Here is a 25,868-nt window from a genome sequence, read left to right as displayed (position 1 = left end):
ACATTTTCACTTTACTGGACTCAATTGAACCTGTGACCAATTGATTCCTTGTCCAAGTACGTACTTTAGTATTGGAGAATTTACTGACAATTCACATACTATTTTTGGCTTGCATTTCAAATATATGCCAGAAAAAGATCCCAGCAGATACTCTGAAGCGACATCTGTGAGGGATGGCAAGCCGTCGCTCCGATGTATATATTTAAAAAAAAAAAAAAAAAAAAAAAAGACACCATTATATGGATTAAGGGAGTCTAACATGTTTATTCCATAACTTTTTTTTTTTCGAATAAAGACACATTCTTGCCCAAGAAAAAAACAAAAGTTAGCTATTTTTTGTCACGATTGGGCTAATGGAGCCTTTCAGTTGAATAGGTGATAAAGAGCACTCCTTGGCAGCGGCCACTAGGCAATACACCGGGTTGCTGTGTTTTACCCCATACAGACCCACACCCCACTGATTTGATATTGATGACCCATCCTACGGATAGATCTCCAATAAAGAAAAGCTGACAGCACTGAACGTCAGGACGCACGTCCAGAAGCACCAAGGACTCCAATTGGAAAAACATCAGCCAGATTAAAAGGTAGACAGCGTCCAGTCCAGGGAGTTCAATAAAAGATGAAGCTTCAGGGTGAAGGGGTTAAAGATAAAGTCCCTAACGTATCCCATATGCCTTTTCTGCCAAGTTTCATGTTTTTTGCTTTGCTATACAGTATAGACCAAAAGTTTGGACACACCTTCTCATTTAAAGATTTTTCTGTATTTTCATGACTATGAAATTGTACATTCACACTGAAGGCATCAAAACTATGAATTAACACATGTGGAATTATATACTTAACAAAAAAGTGTGAAACAACTGAAAATATGTCTTATATTCTAGGTTCTTCAAAGTAGCCACCTTTCGCTTTGATGACTGCTTTGCACACTCTTGGCATTCTCTTGATGAGCTTCAAGAAGTAGTCACCGGAAATGGTTTTCACTTCACAGGTGTGCCCTGTCAGGTTTAATAAGTGGGATTTCTTGCCTTATAAATGGGGTTGGGACCATCAGTTGTGTTGTGCAGAAGTCAGGTGGATACACAGCTGATAGTCCTACTGAATAGACTGTTAGAATTTGTATTATGGCAAGAAAAAAGCAGCTAAGTAAAGAAAAACGAGTGGCCATCATTACTTTAAGAAATGAAGGTCAGTCAGTCCGAAAAATTGGGCAAACTTTGAATGTGTCCCCAAGTGCAGTTGCAAAAACCATCAAGCGCTACAAAGAAACTGGCTCACATGAGGACCGCCCCAGGAAAGGAAGACCAAGAGTCACCTCTGCTTCGGAGGATAAGTTTATCCGAGTCACCAGCCTCAAATCGCAGGTTAACAGCAGCTCAGATTAGAGACCAGGTCAATGTCACACAGAGTTCTAGCAGCAGACACATCTCTTCAACAACTGTTAAGAGGAGACTTTGTGCAGCAGGCCTTCATGGTAAAATAGCCGCTAGGAAACCACTGCTAAGGACAGGCAACAAGCAGAAGAGACTTGTTTGGGCTAAAGAACACAAGGAATGGACATTAGACCAGTGGAAATCTGTGCTTTGGTCTGATGAGTCCAAATTTGAGATCTTTGGTTCCAACCACCGTGTCTTTGTGCGACGCAGAAAAGGTGAACGGATGGACTCTACATGCCTGGTTCCCACCGTGAAGCATGGAGGAGGTGGTGTGATGGTGTGGGGTGCTTTGCTGGTGACACTGTTGGGGATTTATTCAAAATTGAAGGCATACTGAACCAGCATGGCTACCACAGCATCTTGCAGCGGCATGCTATTCCATCCGGTTTGCATTTAGTTGGACCATCATTTATTTTTCAACAGGACAATGACCCCAAACACACCTCCAGGCTGTGTAAGGGCTATTTGACCAAGAAGGAGAGTGATGGGGTGCTACGCCAGATGACCTGGCCTCCACAGTCACCAGACCTGAACCCAATCGAGAGGGTTTGGGGTGAGCTGGACCGCAGAGTGAAGGCAAAAGGGCCAACAAGTGCTAAGCATCTCTGGGAACTCCTTCAAGATCGTTGGAAGACCATTTCCGGTGACTACCTCTTGAAGCTCATCAAGAGAATGCCAAGAGTGTGCAAAGCAGTCATCAAAGCAAAAGGTGGCTACTTTGAAGAACCTAGAATATAAGACATATTTTCAGTTGTTTCACACTTTTTTGTTAAGTATATAATTCCACATGTGTTAATTCATAGTTTTGATGCCTTCAGTGTGAATGTACAATTTTCATAGTCATGAAAATACAGAAAAATCTTTAAATGAGGTGTGTCCAAACTTTTAGTCTGTACTGTATGTCCTGGCACCATCTCTGTTCTTACAGACATCACAGATTCCACAGCTCTCTGACTACAATTCCCATCATTCCTTGTGCTAAGCTGCAAGCCAGCAGTGAACACAGACCTGTAACTCCACTCTCACTCCTCACCCAGCATCACACACAGCATTAGCAAGATCTCCTGTGTAGGACACTGGCACAGGGAATAAAAGTAATGCACAAAGCACCACAACAAAAGCCCTGACTATAAAGATTATATCCGTTACTCCCCCTCACTGACAAATGGATGGGATAGATGAGAGAGATGGGTTGTGATTAGTGTTGAGCATTCCGATACTGAAATATCGGGTATCGACCGATATTCGCGGTATCGGAGTTCCGATACTGAGTTCCGATACTTTTAGAATATCGAATACCGGAATCGGAAGTTCCCATAATGCCTGCGCTCTGCAGAGTCTCTGAAGGATGACAAGCTGGATGGCAGCGCTCAGCTTACTGTACTTGTCATTTAGTGTTAAAGGATTTATTAAAAAAAATAGTGTTTTCATGCACCGTATCTTTAAAAAAGCCGGCCGGCAATTCATCAGCGGCATACACCGGTACCTGACATTTTACAACAGAAAGAATAGAGCATCACACATATATTAGATAGATAGAAACATGTCAGTCACATATATAAAAGAAGTACAGGGATAGTGTTGATTACTGTACTTGTCATTTAGTGTTAAAATAAAGGATTTATTAAAAAAAAATTGGCGTGGGGTTCCTCGTAATTTTAGGCTCTAGTGGAGGTTAAGCAGACTGCTGGGGCAGATGCTTGAAGCCTGGGAAGGGGGTAATACCCACGGAGCTTCCCAGGCTACTAATACCAGCCCCCAGCTGAATACCTAGCCTTTACTAGTTATTAAAATGGGAGACCCCCCAAAAAATGACGTGGGGTCCCCCCTATTTTAATAGCTAGCAAAGGCTAGGCAGACAGCTGGGAGCTGATATTAATAGCCCAGGAAGGGTGCCATGAATATTGGCCCCCTCCCAGGCTAGAAACACCAGCCGTCAGCCGCCCCAGAAATGGCGCATCCATAGGATGTGCCAATTCTGGCACTTAGCCTCGCTCTTCCCATTGCCCTGTAGCGGTGGCAGTGGGGTAATAGGGCAGGGGTTGATGTCAGCTTATAATGCCAGCTGACATCAAGCCCAGGTTAGTAATGGAGAGGCGTTTATAAGACACCCCCATTACTAACCCCATAGTCAAAGTTAAAAAAAAAAAAACACAAACCCAGAATAAAGTCCTAAACACACAATTCTTTATTGTTCTACATTAAACCATACTTACCATCACGCCCATTCCAGCTGAAGCCAATGTCTTCTGCAATAAAAGTAAAATAATAAAGCAACCTCATCCTTACCTTTCCATGGTTCCCACGACAACTTCAGCTCTGCTACATTGACATGACAAGCTGGATCGCAACAGAACGTTGCCATCCAGCTTGCCATGCCGCAGAGACTGAGAAGCACAGGCATGCTTGCGCTCCTCAGTGTCTCGCTGTGACGGCATAAAGATGAGCCGAGTTCATGTCCAATGAACTCAGCTCACCTCATGCACGTCACAGACAGCGTGGGAAAATTCTCCTGCTCAAGCGCAGGAGAATTTTCCCACGCTGTCTGTGACGTGCATGAGGTGAGCTGAGTTCATTGGACATGACCTCAGCTCATCTTTATGCCGTCACAGCGAGACACTGAGGAGCACAAGCATGCCTGCACTTCTCAGCGTCTGCGGCATGGCAGCTTTCGGCTGGGATCCAGCTTGTCATGTCAATGTAGCAGAGCTGGAGCCGTCGTGGGAACCATGGAAAGGTAAGGATGATGTTGCTTTATTATTTTACTTTTATTACCATTACGCACATTCAGCTGGAATGTGCGTAATGGTAAGTATGGTTTAATTTAGAACAATAAAGAATTGTGCCTTTATTTCAATTAAAGAACTTTATTCTGGGTGTTTTTTTTTTTAACTTTGACTATAGGGTTAGTAATGGGGGTGTCTTATAGACGCCTCTCCATTACTAACCTGGGCTTGATGTCAGCTGGCATTATAATCTGACATCAACCCCAGCCCTATTACCACTGCCCTGTAGCGGTGGCAGTGGGGGAAGAGCGAGGCTAAGTGCCAGAATTGGCACATCCTACGAATGCGCCATTTCTGGGGCAGCTGACGGCTGGTGTTTCTAGCCTGGGAGGGGGCCAATATTCATGGCACCCTTCCTGGGCTATTAATATCAGCTCCCAGCGGTCTGCCTAGCCTTTGCTAGCTATTAAAATAGGGGGGACCCCACGTCATTTTTTGGGGGGTCCCCCATTTTAATAGCTAGTAAAGGCTAGGTATTCAGCTGGGGGCTGATATTAGTAGCCTGGGAAGCTCCGTGGGTATTACCCCCTTCCCAGGCTTCAAACATCTGCCCCAGCTGTCTGCTTAACCTCCGCTAGAGCCTAAAATTATGGGGAACCCCACGCCAATTTTTTTTTTTTAATAAATCCTTTATTTTAACACTAAATGGCAAGTACAGTAATCAACACTGTCACTGTACTTCATATATATGTGACTGACATGTTTTTATCTATCTAATCTATGTGTGATTCTCTATTCTTTCTATTCTAAATTGTCGGGTACCGCTGCTGAATTGCCGGCTGGCTTTTTTAAAGAGACGGTGCATGAAAACACTGTTATTTTTTTTTAATAAATCCTTTACACTAAATGACAAGTACAGTAAGCAACACTGTCACTGTACTTCATATATATGTGACTGACATGATTCTATCTATGTGTGATGTTCTATTCTTTCTGTTATAAATTGTCGGGTACCGGTGTATGCCGCTGCTGAATTGCCGACTTTTCATGTCATTCTACATTATTCTTAGTTGTTTTCCTTCATGTAGAATTAACCTACAAGGAAAGAAAGGGTTTCTTTTTATTCCGATATTTGTGTCCCATTGACTTGCATTGGTTTCCGGTATCGGAATCGGCGATATCCGATACTTTTTGGGTATCGGTCAGATCCAATCCGATCCGATATTTCCCGATATCGGAAGGTATCGCTCAACACTAGTTGTGATACAGAGATCAATTGGATGGGGAAAGAGAAATGAATATTCATTTAATAGAATGTATACAGCAGGGTGCATATAGATTAGACAGGGTATACAGCAGTGTGTGTACATGTATGTACATACATGCAGATTCAGGTGGAGCTGGGTCTGCAGGGAGAGCCATATCTGCAGCCGCAGCACCCACAGAACAGCAGCATGGAGCCCCGCCCACCCAGAAAACAAGCGCCACCCACACACCCGTTTCCAGAGCCCCAAACTGAGGAAGAATCTAATGTGAGATCAAAGGAAGCCAGGATATTCTCAGCAAGAGATGTGACCAGAACAGTAGCTCAGTTTAAAGCAGAATTTGGAAAAACAAGGCATTTAGCAAAGTGCTTATCTATGGGAGATTAGTTCACATGAAAGGGACATGTAAAGTAGTGGCCAACCCCTTTACCCCTGAAGGTGGTTTGCACGTTAATGACCAGGCCAATTTTTACAATTCTGACCACTGTCACTTTATGAGGTAATAACTCTGGAACGCTTCAACGGATCTCACTGATTCTAAGTTGGTTTTTTTTTGTGACATATTGTACTTCATGATAGCAGGGCTGTGGAGTCAGTAAGCCAAACATCCGACTCCTCAATTTCCATGACACAGACTCCAACTCCCTCATACACGGCTCATGTTTAAGTGATAAATTTACTGTAGCGCAGATTCATCTCAGCTAAAAGTCTAGACCCTTAGGCTATGTGCCCACGTTGCGGAAATGAAGCATATTTTTTACGCTTCTCCCTGGCGGGAAAATCGCATGCGGATTTTACATGCGGTTTTCCCGCCAGGTAGAAGAGTATGCGAGGCATCACTTGGAAAAGTGCTTGACAACTTGTTCACACTATATAAATCCATGCAACCGGCATGGATTTATATAGTGTGACCAAGTAGTAGTTAAAAAAAAAAGAATCAGAATGGTAAAAAATAAAAAAATAAAGTTTATACTCACCTTCTGATGCATTCTGTGCCCCGTCCGGAGTCTTGAGCGGCTCACGCTGTTGTGTGCAGGACCTTCGGTGACGTCATTGAGTCATGTGATAGGTCACATGACTCAATGACGTGGCAGGTCCTTCACACACCTTGCGACGGCGGGAAAACACCGGGAAGACATCAGAAGATAAGTATAAACTTTATTTTATTCTTTTTTTTACAGGTTCTTTGGTACCCAGGTCTGGATGAGTCTCCTCTCCTCCAAACTTGGGTACCATCCGCATGCGGAAACGCAAAATTATTGAACATGCTGCGGATTTTTGACCGCAGCATATACGCTGTGGAAAAATAAGCAGCATGGGCATTGACATTGCGGAATGCCATTGGGGACCATGGGGTGCGGATATACATGCGTTTTACAAGCGTTTACGCTGTGGAAATTCCGCAGCATATACGCTTGTAATACGCAACGTGGGCACGCAGCCTTAGATCAGGGATAGGACAGACATTTTAAGGACATTTCATAACTTTCCCAAATTTTTATGAAAAAATACTCCCCACAAACGTCATTGAATTACTGTACCCAATTTTAGGAGTCGGTCCATTTTAAACCGACTCCGACTCCACAGCCCTGCATGATAGTGGTAAAATTTCTTCAATATGACTTGCGCTACTTTGTACAAAAAAAAAAAAAATCGGAAATTTGCCGAAAATTTAGAAAATTTCGCAATTTTCAAACTTTGAATTTTCATGACCTTAAATCAGAGCGATATGTCACACAAAATAGTTAATACAGTTAGGTCCATATATATTTGGACAGACAACATTTTTCTAATTTTGGTTCTAGACATTACCACAATGAATTTTAAACAAAACAATTCAGATGCAGTTGAAGTTCAGACTTTCAGCTTTCATTTGAGGGCATCCACATTAAAATTGGATGAAGGGTTTAGGAGTTTCAGCTCCTTAACATGTGCCACCCTGTTTTTAAAGGGACCAAAAGTAATTGGACAGATTAAATAATTGTAAATAAAATGTTCATTTCTAGTACTTGGTTGAAAACCCTTTGTTGGCAATGACTGCCTGTAGTCTTGAACTCATGGACATCACCAGATGCTGTGTTTCCTCCTTTGGGATGCTCTGCCAGGCCTTCACTGCGGTGGTTTTCAGTTGCGGTTTGTTTGTGGGCCTTTCTGTCTGTAGTTTAGCCTTTAACAAGTCTTTAACAAGTGAAATGCATGCTCAATTGGGTTGAGATCAGGTGACTGACTTGGCCATTCAAGAATATTTCACTTCTTTGCTTTACTAAACTCCTGGGTTGCTTTGGCTTTTTGTTTTCGGTCATTGTCCATCTGTAGTGTGAAACGACGACCAATCAGTTTGGCTGCATTTGGCTGGATCTGAGCACACAGTATGGCTCTGAAGACATCAGAATTCATTCGGCTGCTTCTGTCCTGTGTCACATCATCAATAAACACTAGTGACCCAGTGCCACTGGCAGCCATGCATGCCCAAGCCATCACACTGCCTCCGCCGTGTTTTACAGATATTGTGGTATGCTTTGGATCATGAACTGTACCACGCCTTCGCCATACTTTTCTCTTTCCATCATTCTGGTAGAGGTTGATCTTGGTTTCATCTGTCCAAAGAATGTTCTTCCAGAACTGTGCTGGCTTTTTTAGATATTTTTTTAGCAAAGTCCAGTCTAGCCTTTTTATTCTTGATGCTTATGAGTGAACCCTCTGTATTTACTTTCATGCAGTCTTCTCTTTATGGAAGATTTGGATATTGATAAGCCTACCTCCTGGAGAGTGTTGTGAAGGGGTTTCTCTTCACCATGGAGATTATTCTGCGATCATCCACCACTGTTGTCTTCGGTGGGTGCCCAGGTCTTTTTGCATTGATGAGTTCACCAGTGCTTTCTTTTTTTTCAGGATGTACCAAACTGTAGATTTTGCCACTCCTAATATTGTAACAATTTCTCGGATGTTTTTTTTCTGTTTTTGCAGCTTAAGGCTATGTGCCCACCATGCAGAAATGCTCAGGATTTTTTCCTGAGCGTTTCTGCATCTCCCTGGCAGAAAAAAATGCATGCGGATTGTACATGCGTTTTCCTGCCAGGGACATGCGGAAATGAAGCGTTATTCACTGACATTTCCGCATGCGGATTTACAAGCGCTTTCCAAGCGATTAGCATCACTTGGAAAGTGCTTGTGACAACTAGGTCACACTATATAAATCCATGCAAACGGCATGGATTTATATAGTGTGACCCGAGAGAGTGGTTAAAAATGAAAAAATAAACTAATACTTACCTTCCGATGTCCCCCGAGACTTGCAGCGCTCCTGTGCTGGCTGCTTAAAGATCGCGGTACTGAAAAGAATTGCGGTCACATGACTGTGACGTCACCGCAGGTCCTTCAGTCCTGCGCGATTGCCGGCAGCCAGCATAGCGAAGGAGTCCGGGGGCCGTCGGAAGGTGAATATAATCTTTATTTTTTATTTTATTCTTTTTTTTATGGTACCTGGGTGTGGAGGAGACTCTTCTCCTCTACACCCGGGTACCATCCGCACATTAGAACGCGCCAATTACACAAGTACAGATGCAGTCATGCGGAATTGGCGCGTTCTAATGCAAGTCAATGGCGCAAAAACGCAGCGCTTCCGCAAAATAATTGGTAGTGCTGCGTTTTTTTCCGCAATGATAATCCGCAGCGGAAATTTCCGCAGCATGTGCACAGCACATGCGGATTATCATTGGGAAACATTGCTGCCCTTCTACCATGCATTTTAATGCGTTTCTGCAGCTGCAAAAATGCTGCAGAAACGCATTAAAAACGCATCGTGGGCACACAGCCTAAGGATGGCTTGTTTCACCTGCATGGAGAGCTCCTTTGAAAGCATGTTTACTTCACACCAAAACCTTCCAAATGCAAGCACCACACCTCAAATCAACTCCAGGCCTTTTATCTGCTTAATTGAGAATGACATAACGAAGGGATTGCCCACACCTGTCCATGAAATAACCTTGGAGTCAATTGTCCAATTACTTTTGGTCCCTTTAAAAACAGGGTGGCACATGTTAAGGAGCTGAAACTCCTAAACCCTTCTTCCAATTTTAATGTGGATACCCTCAAATGAAAGCTGAAAGTATGAACTTCAACTGCATCTGAATTGTTTTGATTAAAATTCATTGTGGTAATGTTTAGAACCAAAATTAGAAAAATGTTGTCTCTGTCCAAATATATATGGACCTAACTGTAAAAAACATTTCCCACATGTCTACTTTACATCAGCACAATTTTGGAACAAAATTTTTTTGGAGTTAGGAAGTTATAGGTGTTAAAAGTTGACCAGTGTTTTTTTGTTTTCTTTTCATTTTTCCAACAAAATTTACAAACCATTTTTTTTTTTTAGGGACCACATCACTTTTGAAGTGAGTTTGAGGGGTCCATATGACAGAAAATACCCAAAAGTGACACCATTCTAAAAAGTACACCCCTCAAGGTGCTCAAAACCACATTCAATAAGTTTATTAACCTTTTAGGTGCTCCACAGGAATTTTTGGAATGTGGAAGAAAACAATGAACATTTAAATTTTTCACAAAAATGTTACTTTAGGCCCCAATTTTTTTATTTTCGCAAGAGTAACAGGAAAAAATGGATCACAAAATTTGTTGTGCAATTTCTCCTGAACACGCTAATACCCCATATGTGGGGGGAAAACCACTGCTTGGGCGCACGGCAGGGTTCAGAAGGGAAGGCGCACTGTATGAGTTTTTGAACGCAAAATTGGCTGGAATCGAGAACGAACGCCATGTCGCATTTGGAGAGCCCCTGATGCGCCTAAACAGTGGAAACCCCCCACAAGTGACCACATTTTGGAAACTAGACTCCTCAAGGATTTTATCAAGGGGTATAGTGAACATTTTGAACCCAGAGGTACGACAGAATTTGATAACATTAGGTCATCATATTGAATAAGTTGTCATTAGTCTTGAGCGCAAGTGCTCGCTACTTGAGTTTGCATTGGGTACTCCGGTATGCACCATGTATTGTGGGTGCTCAAGTGACATGCTTGAGTCACCGCCTCGCATGTTTCACGGTTGTTAAAAAAAAATGTGGGGATCGCTCGTGCATGGCAGGCAATCCCCGCAAGGTTTTTTGGCTGTATAACAGCTGCGAAACATATGGGGCGGAGACTCGAGCATGTCATTCGAGCACCCGCGACACTAAGTACATACCCGAGCGCTTGCGGCTCAACATTAGTCGCCATATCGTCATCATTTTTTTTTACTTTTGAAAAAATCCCAATCCCCAACAAATCCATAACCCCAACCCTAGCACAACCCCAACCCTAGCACAACCATAACCCTAGCGTTTATTTTTTACGCCGTTCTTTGTGCGGTATAAGTGATTAGACGACTTTATTATTCGGGTCGGTGCGATTACAGCGATACCAGATTCATATCGGGTTTTTATGATTGACAGCTGTCACACACTAAATAGACGCTTTTTTTGTTGCAAAGACTAGTTTTTGCAACCATTTCCCATATTTCGGCCGACATTAATGTTAAGGGCTTGTTTTTTGCGGGACAAGTGACGTTTTTATTGGTACCATTTTTGGGCAAATTACATTTTTTGATCGCTTTCTATTCCAATTTTTGGGAGGCAGAATAAACAAAAAACAGCAATTCAAGAATTGTTTTTTTGGGGTGTTTTTATGCCATTCCATGTGTGGTAAAATTGATAAGGCAGCTTTATTCTTCGGGTCAGTACGTTTACAGCGATACATTTATATCGTTTATGATTTGGCGCTTTTACACGATAAAAACTATTTCATAGAAAAAATAATTTTTTTGTATTGCTTTCTTCTGAAAGCTATAACTTATTTCTCGGCTGATGTAGCTGTATTGCGGCTTGCTTTTTGGGGAACAAGATAACGTTTGCAGCGGTACCATTTTTATTTACATTCGTCTTTTTCATCGCTTTTTATTCCATTTTTTGTTTGGCAGTATGAGATCATTTTTTGCTTCGTTTTTTATTTATTTTTTTACAGTGTTCACTAAAGGGGTTAACTAGTGGTACAGTTTTATAGGTCAGGTTGTTCCGGACGCGGCGATACCAAATATGTGTACTTTTATTGGTTTGGGGTTTTTTTTCATAATATTTATTTACAGGTACAGTATATTTGTATTTTTTGGAGTATTTTTTAATTTTATTTTATTTTTTATTTTTTTTAGATTTTTAAAATTTTTGTTTATTTTTTTTTTCACTTTCTTACTTTTACACTTTGTACCACTATGGGACTTTCATTTTTTGCAGGCTGATCGCTTGCACAGCATAGAGATGCAGCAGCATCCCCTATGCTATGCAGCTGTCAGCCCTGCAGACACAAGTTAGATAGCTAGATTGTGCACTAAGTGCACGATCTATCCAACTTGCTGATGCCTGGTGAGCCGAAGATCGTCATGACGACATCGGATCACCATGGCAATGATTGGAACCCCGCCAAAACACTGCGCGGCGTTCCGATCCAAGGTAAGAGGGGCGCTCTTACCTCTCCCTGCTCTCGGAATGCTGTGATCGACTTCGATCGCAGCATTTCGGGGGTTAAAGTGCCGGGAGCGGTGCAGGACCACTCCTGGCACATAGTACCAGGTGTCAGCTGTGAGAATTAGCTGATACCCGGCGGCGATGGCCCTGCACAGCTTCTATGTGGGCGCGATCACATTGTGCGTAATTGTACGTACCAGGTCCAATAGGCCCAGGGACGTACTATTACTGACAATGTCAGTAAGGGGTTAAAGAAGTAGTCCTCTACATTTCTATTGATCACCTAACTTTATGAGAAGTCATCAATATCAGAGTCTGAGGGTCTCAAACCCAGCACTCTCACCAGTCAGCTGTTATCACCTCCAGCAACATAAATAGCATATGGAGAAATACAGTGCTGATCACCATTATTGGCATCCCTTCATTTTTTCCATAGACTGTACAATATCGTCAGAAATAAATGGAAATGAACCAAAGTTATATCCTCAGGATTTTAAATTAGTGGTCCAAAGTAACAAATAAAGTAAACAATAAACAATGTTTTTCAACTTCCATGTCGCAAATTCAAAAGAAAAGCCAGAACAAAACAGCAATAAAGGCACCCCTAATTAATACTTGGTTGCTCACCCTTTGGCATTGCTGACAGCCTCCAAACATTTCCTGTAGCCATCTATAAGCTTTTTGCACTGCTGAGATGGAATTTTCTCCCACTCTTCCTTTGTAGTTTGTTCAAGCTCTCAAATGTTTGCAGAGTTCTTTTTCCCAATGGCATATTTCAGCTCACCCCAAAGATTTTCAATGGGATTGAGGTCAGGACTCATTGCTGGCCATTTTAAAACAGTCCACTTTTTCTTTTTCAACCATTCTTGTGTATGTTTGGATGTGTGCTTTCGGTCATTGTCTTGCTGGAGGACCCATGATCTTCGACTCAAACCAAGTTTTCTTACACTGGGTAGGACAATTCGTTCTAAAATATCTTGATAATTCTCTGATTTCATGTTTCCTGTGATACGGTCAAGGCCTCCAGTACCAGACGCAGCAAAGCAACCCCACAGCATTATGGATCCTCCACCATACTTAACAGTTGGCAAGTGTCACGCAAGGTGTGGGAAAGACTTAATGTAACACAAAGGAAAAAAGGGAAAGGGAGCCCAGACTCTAGGGAAAGGGAGGAGTGGAGACCTCCTAGGCTGATCTAATATCAACCTGTCTCAACCAACATCCCTATATTGGTTCTTCACAAATCGCCGCACGCGAAGCTTTCCCTGTCTTTTGGCCCTGGCTAGGGAAGGGAGGGGGATGAACGCTAGTCGATCCCCACTGGCAACTAAAGACAACAAGAGGGAACAAACAAGGGAAGATAGCTTAGCTTTTAGTCGACTTCAGAGAGAATAACACCCGTCCTCATAGCTATAGAGAGGAAAAAGTAATGCACTTACTCCAAGCCTTCACAAGGGGTAATGTAAGTATCGTCAGCACCTTCCTCTAGCAGACAGCAGGTATTTATACACCCAGGCCAGAGTGTTAATTAGCCAGAGGAAGGTAGCCGCTGGGTCCTAGAGACAGCCTCTAAAAAGGTGTCTGTATTGCCAAACGTAGAGGTCTCCTGCAACCAACTGCAGGGCGACTGTCTGTCACATCTGACACACCCGTGACAGTAAGGTGTTCTTTTCCTTATAAAGCTTCATTGTGCCGTATGTAAATAAACTCTTGCTTTGCATTGCCAAAAAGCTCTATTTTTGTTTCATCTCTCCACAGAACATTTTCCCAGAAGGATTGTGGTTTGTCAAGGTACTCTTTGGCAAAGATCAGTCGTTCCTTTTTGTCTCTTCAGCAATGGCTTCTTCCTTGGCCTTTGCCCATAAAGCTCTGCTTGGTTTAGTGTGTGGCGTATGGTACTTGTTGAAACCATGACCCCAGACTGTTCCAGGTCTTTGGATGTTTGACGTGGTGTTTTTTTCCACCATTCGCACCAACCTTCGAAGACCTCTAGTGTCAATTTTCCTTTCCCACACATCCAGGCAGGTTCTTGACGGTTTCATGCTTGGCAAACTTCTTAATAACATTGCGCACTGTTGAAACTGGGATACCAAGGTCTTTGGAGATGGCCTTGTACCTTTTGGAAGTCTTGCAAGTTCTGATGTCCTCAGACAGCTTCTTTGTCTTCACCATTGGGTCATTCCATGTCAAGTGAACCAATGAATATTACCACTATATTTTTAATTGTTTTGAGAATTTTTTCTTTGGTAATACTGTTTTAGAGGATGCAAAATGTGAGGAAAAAAAAATTAAATACCGTCTATACTCAAGTATAAGCCGACCCGAGGCACCTAACCGGAAACACTGAGCGGGAAGACGAGCACGCTCACAAACTGTCACGTGGCCACTGACGCTCAACGCTTCCGGAGCACGTGCATATAGTATATGAAGCTGGGATGTACAGCCAGATTCAGTGCGCATGCCCGGAAAGCTGAGAGTCATGGCGCAATCGCGGGATCTCCTGGGATATTGCGGTGACGTAGGGAGCAGTGACTGGAAGGAATGCTAATGGGATGGGCGGGGAGAACTTCAAAACACAGTTGATTGACCTTGACTGAAAAAAGTTATAGCTGCCCATCCCTATAACTGAATCCGGAGTTATGTGAGGCAATCAATAAAGTGTAAAACGTTACTTGTGCGCTAAATACTGGGACATTTTGCTTGAGACAAACATATTAGTGATGCTGTTCCCAAGCACCGGGTGCTAAACACTGCTCTCATCATGGACCAGCAAAGACAATGATAAGGGTAGTAGTATCTGCCCCCTCAGTGTTCCCGTGTAAAAATAAGAATAAAATAATAAAGTCCATATACTCACCTGTTCGGAGATGTCCCCCGCTGTAATCCTCTGACCGCTGATGCCGGTCAGTGTCTCCAGTACGTGTGGAAACTGTCACCACACGTACTGGAAACACAGACGTGTGTAAGAGGGCCAGAGGCCCCGGCATCAGCCACAGGCCCCGGCACAGAAACCGGCCAGGCTCAGGGCCCCATCTAGGCACAGGCCCGACAGGCTCCACAGCATCTCACCTCTTCTGCTGCAGCCGCCGACTTCCTGAGGGACCCTCCCTCCTGTGACCCTCGCTCCACCGCCCCCCAGGTAAGATACCATATCTATTCAGACTATAAGATATACCCCCATCTTGTAAAAAATATTTTTTTCTATTTTCCACCCCAAACTTTGGGGTGCGCCTTATGGTCCGAAAAATATGGTATGTTTATTTTGGCATGGGGCAATTTTCATCATACTGGAAGGTCCACGATTTAGGCTGAGTTCCCACGATGCGGATTTAACCCCTTCCCGACCCATGTCACAGCGTCTGTGACATGGAAACCGGTGCGTTTCCGACCCATATCACAGGGTCTGTGACATGGCGGGATCGCGCCCATGCAGCGCGTGCGAGCGGGGTCACTCAGGTGTCACAGTTGATGCTGCAACTGGACAACCTGTAGTTGACCCCACGGGGGGTGGATTAACCCCCCCCCCCCCCCCATGTCTAGGACCCCTCCGATTGGCAGTTTCATTAAAGTGAAAGTGAAACTGCCAATCGGAATGAATTAAATATTTCACCAACGTAAACTGGTGAAATATTTACGATCTGGGCATGGCCTGATGCATATAGCATCAGCAATTGGCTGGGGGGGGGGGGGGGGGAGTGTCAGCTGTCCCCCCCCCCCCCCCAGATCTGATTGGGGCTAGTGTCCATGTGACGCTAGCCCTCCAATCAGATGTGGAGGGGGTTGTTTACAATGGCTGACCAAGCTCCCCAGATTCATCCCGTCCGTGGAAGCTGAGGAGCTTGGTCACCCCGTCGATCTACTGCCTCCGCCACCGGTAATATTTCCCCCCTTGTCCGATTCCAGCCCCCACTTCCTCCTCTACCCCCCCCCCTCCACCCCAGTCCAATTTCATACCTCCACCCCGACCTCCGCTCTGCATCCAACGGCTGGTGCTCTCCTTCTGCCAGCCGGTGTATGGTGATCACAGGCAGCAGCAGGCTCACTGCGCCTGTGATCACTCACCATCCCTCCCAGTGATCATCCCCCCTCCCAGTAATCACCCCCCCCTGCTGCGGCAGCTACTGCCTGCCTCCTACACCCCTTTCTGCCCCAGGTTTCACCCACCTTGCTGCTGCTACTGTCGGCACCTGCCCCCTTCTGCCCCAGTGATCACTACCCCTGCTGCTGCTACTGCCGGCTCCTGACCCTCTTTCTGCCCCAGTGATCACCCTCCTTGCTGCTGCTGGCCCCTCCATCTCCTCAGCCCCCTCCTACGCCTGACCACCCCCTCCTGCGCCCCGTGTGCCTGAGCGTGCCCCGTGTGCCTGACCGTCCCCTACGCCTGACCGTCCCCACAAGTGACTGCAGAAGGTTACATCAAGAACGCACACATACACTATAATAAAGTTTTGATTTTTTACACACAGCACACAAAATGCCCCGCCCGCCCCGCTCCTCCCAGTCTAGGGTGTACTCAGCTGAGGAGGCATATTCCATTATTGCCTCCGAAGCTGATAGTGAGGGAGAGGACCCCACGTTCATCTATTCCTCCCATTCTTCCTCCTCCTGTGACACCGACTCGGCACCAAGACGATGTAGCAGGTCAAGAGATTGTCCGGAGGCCGTGGAAGAAGACCCACAGCCATCTGTGAGTAACCCTCAACCTGGTGCTAGTCACGCCCAACCTAGCACCAGGGCCCCCGTGTGGACCCCCGTCCCTGAAAATTACACTCCACGGATTCCTGATTTCCTTCCCCAATTAGGAATCCAGTTTGAGACAGCAAACCTTAGGGAAATAGACTTTTTCAAAGTCTATTTCTCTGAGGCCATTGTGAGTCTCATGGTGTAGCAGACAAACATCTACGCCCAACAGTTTTAGGCTGCAAACCCAAATTCAATGTTTTCTACTTGGAGTCCCGTTGACTCAGTAGAAATGTTGAAATATTGGGGACTGGTACTTCACATGGGGATTGTGAAGAAACCAGAAATCCGTCAATACTGGATTACCGATATTTTATATCAAACTCCAGTGTTCGGAATGGTGATGACCCGCAAAAGATTTGAGGTCATTCACAAGTTCCTACATTTACGGTATAACGCGGACAGCCTTCCCCGCGATGACCCGAATTTTGACAGACTGTTCAAAATTCGTCCGGTCATCGAACACTTCAGCAACAAGTTTTCTGAAGAGTACGTTCCCCAAAGGGAAATTTCTGTGGATGAATCAGTCATCCACTTCAAATGGAGGCTTCAATTCCGACAATACCTGCCCAGTAAGGAATAAAACTCTACAAGCTGTGCGAGAGTGCCTCAGGGTACACTCACAGCTTTAGAGTGTATGAAGGAAAGGATTCGAGGATCCAGCCCCCAGAATGTCCACCTGCTCTGAAGGTGAGTGGGAAAATAGTGTGGGATTTGATCAGCCCACTGCTTGATAAAGGTTACCATCTATACGTTGATAACTTTTACACAAGCATTCCACTATTTCAGTCCCTCTCTGCCAGAACTACCGCCGCTTGTGGTACTGTGCGCAGAACCCAGAGGGGTCTCCCTTTGACGCTAATTGAGCAGCCTCTCCCAAAGGGTGAGAGCCGAGCCCAATGTAGCGGCAACATGGTTGTGGTGAAGTTCAAAGACCAAAGGGATGTCTTTTTCTTGACCACAATCCATGGTCCCGACACCACGGCCACCACCGTTAGAGGTACCCCAGCACCGGTCCACAAACCGGACTGTGCCCTGGGGTACAACAAGCACTTGGGGGGAGTTTATCTTTCTGATCAAGTCCTCCAGCCCTACAGTGCCATGCGGAAGGCGAAGGTTTGGTACAAAAAACTGGCCGTGCACATCGTTCAAATGGCACTGTATAATGCATACGTGCTATCACGATGTGCAGGCCAGACCACCAACACCTTCCTCAACTTCCAGGAGGCGGTGATAAAGGCCCTGATTTTTAGAGGTGAAGAAGAAGCGGGCCCCAGCACCCCTGGAACTTGAGTCTCCCGTGTAGTACCAGGGCAACATTTTCCCGGTGAGGTCACAGTAAGAAAAAGGTGCCGGGTCTGCCATAAAAGGGGGATAAGAAAGGTCACCCGTTTCCAATGTGAAACGTGTCCTGACAAACCGGGACTGTGTTTGAATGAATGCTTCAAAATTCATCACACGTCCCCGGACTAAACACATCCTGACCTTCCCTACAGAACTCACCCATACTAGCATGACACACACACCAACCTCACGTACACTACAACACACACACCAACCTATGTCAGGTTGGGGGGTGTGTGTGTGTGTGTGTGTGTGTGTGTGTGTGTGTGTGTGTGTGTGTGTGTGTGTGTGTGTGTGTGTGTGTGTGTGTGTGTGTGTGTTGTATACACTAGACTATACCACACCGCACACCAACCTGACATACACTACACAATTTGTGAAGCACCTGGGGGTGCTCACTATGCATCTAGATAAGTTCCCTGGGGGGTCTAGTTTCCAAAATGGGGTCACTTGTGGGGGAGCTCCAATGTTTAGACACACAGGGGCTCTCCAAACGCAACATGGTTCCAATTTGTTAGCGGACACCATGTCGTGTTTGGAGAGCCCCTGTGTGCCTAAACATTGGAGCTCCCCCACAGGTGACCCCATTTTGGAAACTAGACCCCCCAGGGAACTTATCTAGATGGGTGGTGAGCATTTTGAACCCCCAGGTGCTTCACAAATTAATCCGTAAAAATGATAAAAGAAAATTTTTGTGGAAAATTTTTTTTTTTAATTTTTACAAATCAATTTGTGAAGCACCAGGGGGTTCAAAATGCTCACCACCCATCTAGATAAGTTCCCTGGGGGGTCTAGTTTCCAAAATGGGGTCACCTGTGGGGGAGCTCCAATGTTTAGGCACACGGGCTCTCCAAACGAGACATGGAGTCCGCTAACAAATTGAATGGAAAATCGGCTCAAATTGTTAGAGGACACCATGTTGCGTTTGGAGAGCCCCTGTGTGCCTAAACATTGGAGCTCCCCCACAAGTGACCCCATTTTGGAAACTAAACCCCCCAGGGAACTTATCTAGATGCATAGTCAGCACTTTAAACCCCCAGGTGCTTCACAAATTGATCTGTGAAAACGAAAAAGTACTTCTTTTTTTTTTTTTCACAAAAATTTTCTTTTAGCCTACATTTTTTAATTTTCACATTGGTAACAGGATAAAATGCATCCTAAAATTTGCTGGGCAATTTCTCCTGAGTACACCGATACCTCATATGTGGTCATAAACCACTGCTTGGGCGCACGGCAGGGCTCAGAAGGGAAGGAGCGCCATTTCACTTTTTGAATGGAAAATTAGCTCCAATAGTCAAATTGCGCTCCTTCCCTTCTGAGCCCTGCCATGCGCCCAAACAGTGGTTTATGACCACATATGAGGTATCGATGTACTCAGGAGAAATTGCCCAACAAATTTTAGGATCCATTTTATCCTGTTGCCCATGTGAAAATGAAAGAATTGATGTTAAAAGAAAATTTTTGTTAGAAAAATTAAAATGTTAATTTTTTCCTTCCACGTTGCTTTAGTTCCTGTGATGCACCTGAAGGGTTAATAATCTTCTTGAATGTAGTTTTGAGTAGCTTGAGGGGTGCAGTTTTTGGAATGGTGTCACTTTTGGGTGTTTTCTGTCATGTACACCCCTCAAAGGGACTTCAAATGTGATGTGGTCACTAAAAAAAATGGTTTTGTAAATTTTGCTGGAAAAAAGATAAATTGCTGATGAACCGTTCAAACTTCCTACCAAAAAATTCTTTTTTTTCCAAAATTGTGCTGATGTAAAGTAGACATGTGGGAAATGTTATTTATTAACTATTTTGTGTCATATAACTCTCTGGTTTAGCAGAATAAAAATTCAAAATTTGAAAATTGCAAAATTTTCAAAATTTTTGCCAAATTTTTGATTTTTTCACAATTAAACGCAAATATTATCGACCTAAATTTAATACTTACATGAAGCCCAATATGTCACGAAAAAATCTCAGAATCGCTAGGATCCGTTGAAGTGTTCCAAAGTTTTTACCTCATAAAGGGACACTGGTCAGAATTGTCAAAAATGCCAAGGTCTTTAGGGTCAAAATAGGCTGGGTCCTGAAGGGGTTAATGCGTTTCCGCTGCGGCACTTCTGCCGTGGAAACACATTAAAATCGCTTGTTAAGAGGTCTGGCATGTATCCCAATGATAATCTGCAAGTGCTGTGCACATGCTGCGGAAATTTCCGCTGCGGATTACCATTGCGGAAAAATCCGCAGCACAACCAATTTGGGCGTGATTTTGTGGTGAAATCGCGCCAATGACTTGCACTGAACCGCATAACATCCGCATGTATACATGCTAATGTTATGCGGTTCAATGCGCGGATAGTACCCGGGTCTGGAGAAGAAGAGACTCTCATCTGACCCGGGTACCATCGTACCTGCAAGTAAAAAGAGAACTATTCATACTCACCTCTCCGGCGGCCCCCAGCAGCGTCCTCTCTCCTCGGCATCCCGCGGTGTACTGGCAGGACCTGCGGTGACGTAATTTAGTCAGCTGATGGTCACACGACCATCACCTGACCGCTGACGTCAGCGGTCGCGTAACCATCAGCTGACAAAATGATGTCACTTTAGATGCATCATTTGATAGTAGAAATTTCCTTTAAGTTGGTCACACAATATAAATCCATGCCAGTTGCATGGATTTATATTGTGTGACCAACTTGTCAAGCCCTTTTCCAAGTGATGCTCAAAATCGCTTGGAAAAACGCTTGAAAAAAAAAAACGCATGTAAAAATGCTGAAAAAACGCATGTAAAATCCGCATGCGTTTTTTCTGCCAAGGAGATGCAGAAAAGCTCAGGAAATTTCTGCTTCAAATCTGCATCGTGGGCACATACCTTTTAAAAAAAAATATTAAACAAAAAAAAAGTTTAGCTTACAACTTTTTATCTGTCGACATAGCCGTATGAGGGTTTGTTTTTTACCGGACAGGTTGTAGTTTTCTACACACACTGCTCCACTACTGAGCATGTGCATAAAGTGCAGCACAGATTCATCTCAACTAAAAGCCGAGATCCTGAGATCAGGAAGAGAACAGACATTAAATAGGACATTTCATAACTTTTCCAAATTCTTATGAAAACATTTACAGCACATACTGCATTGTACTACTGTACCCAATGTATTATATATTTTAGGAGACAGTGTTGGTCCATTTTATACAGACTCCACAGACCTGGGCTGCTAAGGGCTGGCAAAACGCTGGCCCTATAATTACCACTAAGGCTGAGTTCACACGATGCGTATTTCATGCGTTTCCGCGGCGTTTTTGCAGTTGCGGAAACGCATGAAAAACGCATGGTAGAAGGGAAGCAATGTTCCCCAATGGAAATCCGCATGTGCTGTGCCCATGATGCGGATTTTTCCGCAGCGTTAAAGCTGCGGTCAAAAATCCGCAGCATGTCAATTAATTTTGCGGAAACGTGGCAATTTCGCCGCCATTGACTTGCATTAGAACGCGCCAATTCCGCAAGACAGCATTTGTACTTGCGTTATTGGCGCGTTCTAATGTGCGGATGGTACCCGGGTGTGGAGGAGAGGAGAGTCTCATCCACACCCAGGTACCATTAAAAAAGCTGTAAAAAAAAGAATAAAATAAAAAATAAATGTATTCTTACCATCTGTCGGCCCGCGCAGCGCTCCCGCTTGGTTCCCGGCACTTGCAGTGACTTGTAGGACCTGCGGTGATGTCAGAGTCATGTGACGGGTCACGTGACGCTGACGTCGGCAGGTCTTTCAATTCAAAGTTGCCGGCGAGGGAGAACGAAGTGAGCAGGACAGCGCGGGCCATCGGAGGTAAGTATATACACTCTCTCGGGTCACACTATATAAATCCATGCTGTTTGCATGGATTTATATAGTGTGACCTAGTTGTCAAGCACTTTCCAGGTGATGCTAAAATCGCCTGGAAAGCGCTTGTCAATCTGCATGCGGAAACGCATGTGAATCTGCATGTGGATCCGCATGTTTTCTGCAGGAAAAACGCATGCACAATCTGCATGCGTTTTTTCTGCCAGGGAGATGCAGAAATGATGCAGAAATTTTCTGCTTCATTTCTGCATCGTGTGCACATACCCTTAACACTGCATGCGCACAGCGTTCACTACTGCATGGATTGCGTCTTACGTCAGGATGTACTTTGTAGGCAGTGTGAGTACGCTAAAGTCTCACCAACAACGAACAACAGAAGCCCCTGCCCCTCCTGTCATGCAGATGAACTGATTAAGGGTTTATTTTTAAGTGTCGAGCTGACGTTATTGATACCATTCCAGGGTACCTACATTTTTAATTGCATTGTTTGGAGGAAATACCGAGAATAAAAACGGCAATCCTGGCATTTAATTTTTTTTTTTTGCTTTACGGCGTTAATTGTATGGGTTAAATAATTTTATATTTTGATAGATCGGACTTATGGATGCAGCGATTTTTAAAAGAGGAAAAATGAAGTCGATTCAAATTTTTATGTATTTATACTTTTAGAAAAACCTTTTTTTTTTAATCCCCCTAGGAGAATTGAACGTGTGATTGCTTGTTATGTATGATGCAAGAGCGAGTATTATGGTATGCGGATAAAATACATGAGTACCAACATGGTAGCCATGAGAGTATTCAGCAGGGTCTCAGTTGCCATGGCAACCATTAGACCCTGCAATCAAGCACCTTGAATGCTGCTGTCAAGAGTTTGACAGCTGGTATTTAACCCCTTCCTGATCGGGCAGGGCCATAACTTTTTTTTATAGTTCTGTGGACAGCCATGTGAGTGCTTGTTTTTTGCACTTTTCAATGAAACAATCTATTTTATTATGTGAACTACTGAAAAGCAAGAAAAAATTCCAAGTAAAGCGAAAAAAAAAGACGGCAATGCCGCAATTTTTTTTTTTTTATTTGAAGCGTGCATTTTATGGTAAAAATAACCTGAAAATATGATTCTTCAGGTCAGTAAGATTACAACGATACCAAACATGAATAATTTTTTCTTTTTAATTTTAATGGTGAATATTTTTTTTTATTTTATTACTAAAAAAAAAATTTTTGCTAGTGACATTTTCTGAGCGCCGTAACGTTTTCAATTTTTGGTCGATACGGCCATTGTGAGGGCTTGTGTTTTTGTGCCCTGAGCCGATGTTTCGATGGTATATACAATGTTTAGATCGCCTCTTTTTACATTTTTTTTGCCCTGTTGCATGGGCCGGAAAAAAAAAAACGCAATTCTGCTGTTTCTTGTTACGTTGTTTACTGATCGAATTAATTAATTTTATATTTTAATACATCAGACTTACAAACATAGCGATACCACATTCGTATATATATATATTTTTTAAAAAGTCTTTAATTTTAATGGGGGAAAAGAGTGGTGATGTGAACTTTGGTTTTTCAAACTTCTTTTTACTGCATTTGTTAGTCTCTTTTAGATGATCGCAGGTTCAAATCCCCTATCACTTGAGCTATACACAGCAATGCCACAGTATTGATGTATATAGCTAAATTTTCGGTCTCCTATGAACGCCAATCACACGCTGGCTTTCACAGAAGTAGGACAGCCACAGAGGGTCTTCAGCAGACCCTTGTATGTCACAGCATCCCACCAGCTCCCTGCGATTGCGTCATGGGAGCAACGATGGGCGGTTACAACGGCGCTGCCGGCACGGTGTCAAAGACTGAGAGCATCAATTAACAGCAGCACACAGAGCGCTGCTACTTTGCACGGCTGTTAAAGGCAGATGATAGCTGAACGGTCATTTTTAATGCACTATGAAACACAGGGGGGGGGGGGGTAATGTCAGACTTGCACATTTTTCACTACACTTTGATTTTTTCTTCATTTTCCAGTACATTGTATGTTAAAGTGAATGGAGTAATTCAAAATTACATCTCGTCCTGCAAAAAAAAAAAAGAGCCCTTGTATGACTACGAAGACGGAAAAAGAAAGAAGCTCTGGCTCTTGGAAAAAGGGGATGGAAAAAAATAAATAAAAATTAGAGGCAGTGGGAAGGGGTAAAAGGTAACTTGTCTGCTCCAAAATCTGAAAGTAATCATAGGCCCCTGTAGTGGCCAATGTGCCGAGAGGAGCCCTAAGTTTAGTTATAGAAAAGATTTTGTTTGTTCATGTGCAAATTAGGTGCTAGGTGCACACTGGGCGGGGCTACAGAGTTTTTCTGCTGTCAATCAGGACAGCTGCAGTGGAGAAGTGGCTGAAACTGTAGATCACACCACTCCAATCCAGACCATAGCAAGGAGGCACGGGGACACGAGACCCCGCTGTAGCGCTGCACGAGGGCACAGCGACACGAGACCCCACTGTAGCGCTGCGTGGGGCCACAGCGACACGAGACCCCACTGTAGCGCTGCGCGGGGCCATAGCGACACGAGACCCCGCTGTAGCGCTGCACGAGGCCACAGCGACACGAGACCCCGCTGTAGCGCTGCGCGGGGCCACAGCGACACGAGACCCCGCTGTAGCGCTGCGCGGGGTCATAGCGACACGAGACCCCGCTGTAGCGCTGCACGAGGCCACAGCGACACGAGACCCCGCTGTAGCGCTGCGCGGGGCCACAGCGACACGAGACCCCGCTGTAGCGCTGCGCGGGGCCACAGCGACACAAGACCCCGCTGTAGCGCTGCACGAGGCCACAGCGACACGAGACCCCGCTGTAGCGCTGCGCGGGGTCACAGCGACACGAGACCCCGTTGTAGCGCTGCACGAGGCCACAGCGACACGAGACCCCGTTGTAGCGCTGCACGAGGCCACAGCGACACGAGACTCCGCTGTAGCGCTGCCCGGGGGCACAGCGACACGAGACCCCGCTGTAGCGCTGTGTGGGGGCACAGCGACACAAAATCCCGCTGTAGCGCTGTGTGCGGGGCACAGGGACATGAGACCTCGCTGTAGTGCAGTGTGGGGTCTCAGTGATGTCTTGGATCTACCATACCCCTATAATACTGACATGAGGCTCAGTGACTAGAGAAGAGGGGTGATTATAGCACACAGTCCATACATACTGGGCCTCCTGTGAGAGAGCACATCAACCAATCGCAGCGCAGCTCTCATATCCAGGCCGCATTGCAAACATGACAGCCGAGATGTGAATGGTTTAGGCCAGCACTTGTGACCAGTCAGTCTGTGTCCTCTGCTTAGACAAACAGAGACTTAGCACCACGTTATCTACCAGAATAACGAAAACCGCCGCCTCTGGGACTGCCATCTTACCCGCGCAGTCAGAGCAGCTATCAGACGTCGCCTCCTCGTCGGCCATTTTGCTACTTCTGCAGTTTCTTCCCGTTCCGCGCTGGAGACCACGTGATTAAGGGCGGGGCCTTCCTCTCCGACTGGCAAATCTGTTCACTCCGCTGTTATTGTGTCACGTGACTGTCCCAGGGCGGGAATTCCGTGTGGCGCTTATATCTGAGGTGTTTGCTCGATTCAATGTGAGGTAATTTCCCACTTTCAATCACTGTGTCCCTCATAAGGGGTGGATTAAGAGGTAGCCAGGGCCCCGGGCAGTTTAGAAGACGAGCCCCCCAGCCCCGCTGAGAGAAATAGCGGTGAGCGTATCGCGGCGCGCACATTTTTCCCTTATGTACAGGATCAACAACCAAACAATCAATCTATGGGGCCGTCATACATGTAAACCATAAAAAAAAAAGACAACCCTAAAAAAAAAAATTCTCTTTATTTTAAAAACTCGACATAAAGACATTAGTGATGAGCGAACATGCTCAGATAACTTGTTATCCCTGCACGCTCGGGTGTTATCCGAGTATCTTCTAGTGCTCGGATAATATATTCGAGTCCCTGCGGCTGCATGTTTTGTTTTTATCTG

General features: G+C 44.7%; 1 long non-coding RNA gene across 1 annotated transcript in view; it reads right to left on the bottom strand.

The window, feature by feature from the left end:
* Positions 1-25,336, bottom strand: part of LOC141249797 (uncharacterized) — a 47,281-nt gene extending 21,945 nt beyond the window's left edge. Inside the window, exon 1 of the long non-coding RNA XR_012312325.1 lies at positions 25,256-25,336. This is a non-coding gene — a long non-coding RNA (uncharacterized lncRNA). The remainder of the gene's footprint in view (positions 1-25,255) is intronic.
* Positions 25,337-25,868: the final 532 nt, after the last annotated feature.

This window comes from Phyllobates terribilis, unplaced genomic scaffold (assembly GCF_046119375.1).
Source record: "Phyllobates terribilis strain yellow unplaced genomic scaffold, ASM4611937v1 Scaffold_2__4_contigs__length_985480577, whole genome shotgun sequence".
Lineage (NCBI taxonomy): Eukaryota > Metazoa > Chordata > Amphibia > Anura > Dendrobatidae > Phyllobates > Phyllobates terribilis.
Note: the sequence above shows the minus strand (reverse complement) of the source record. Positions and strands in the feature narration are given on the sequence as shown.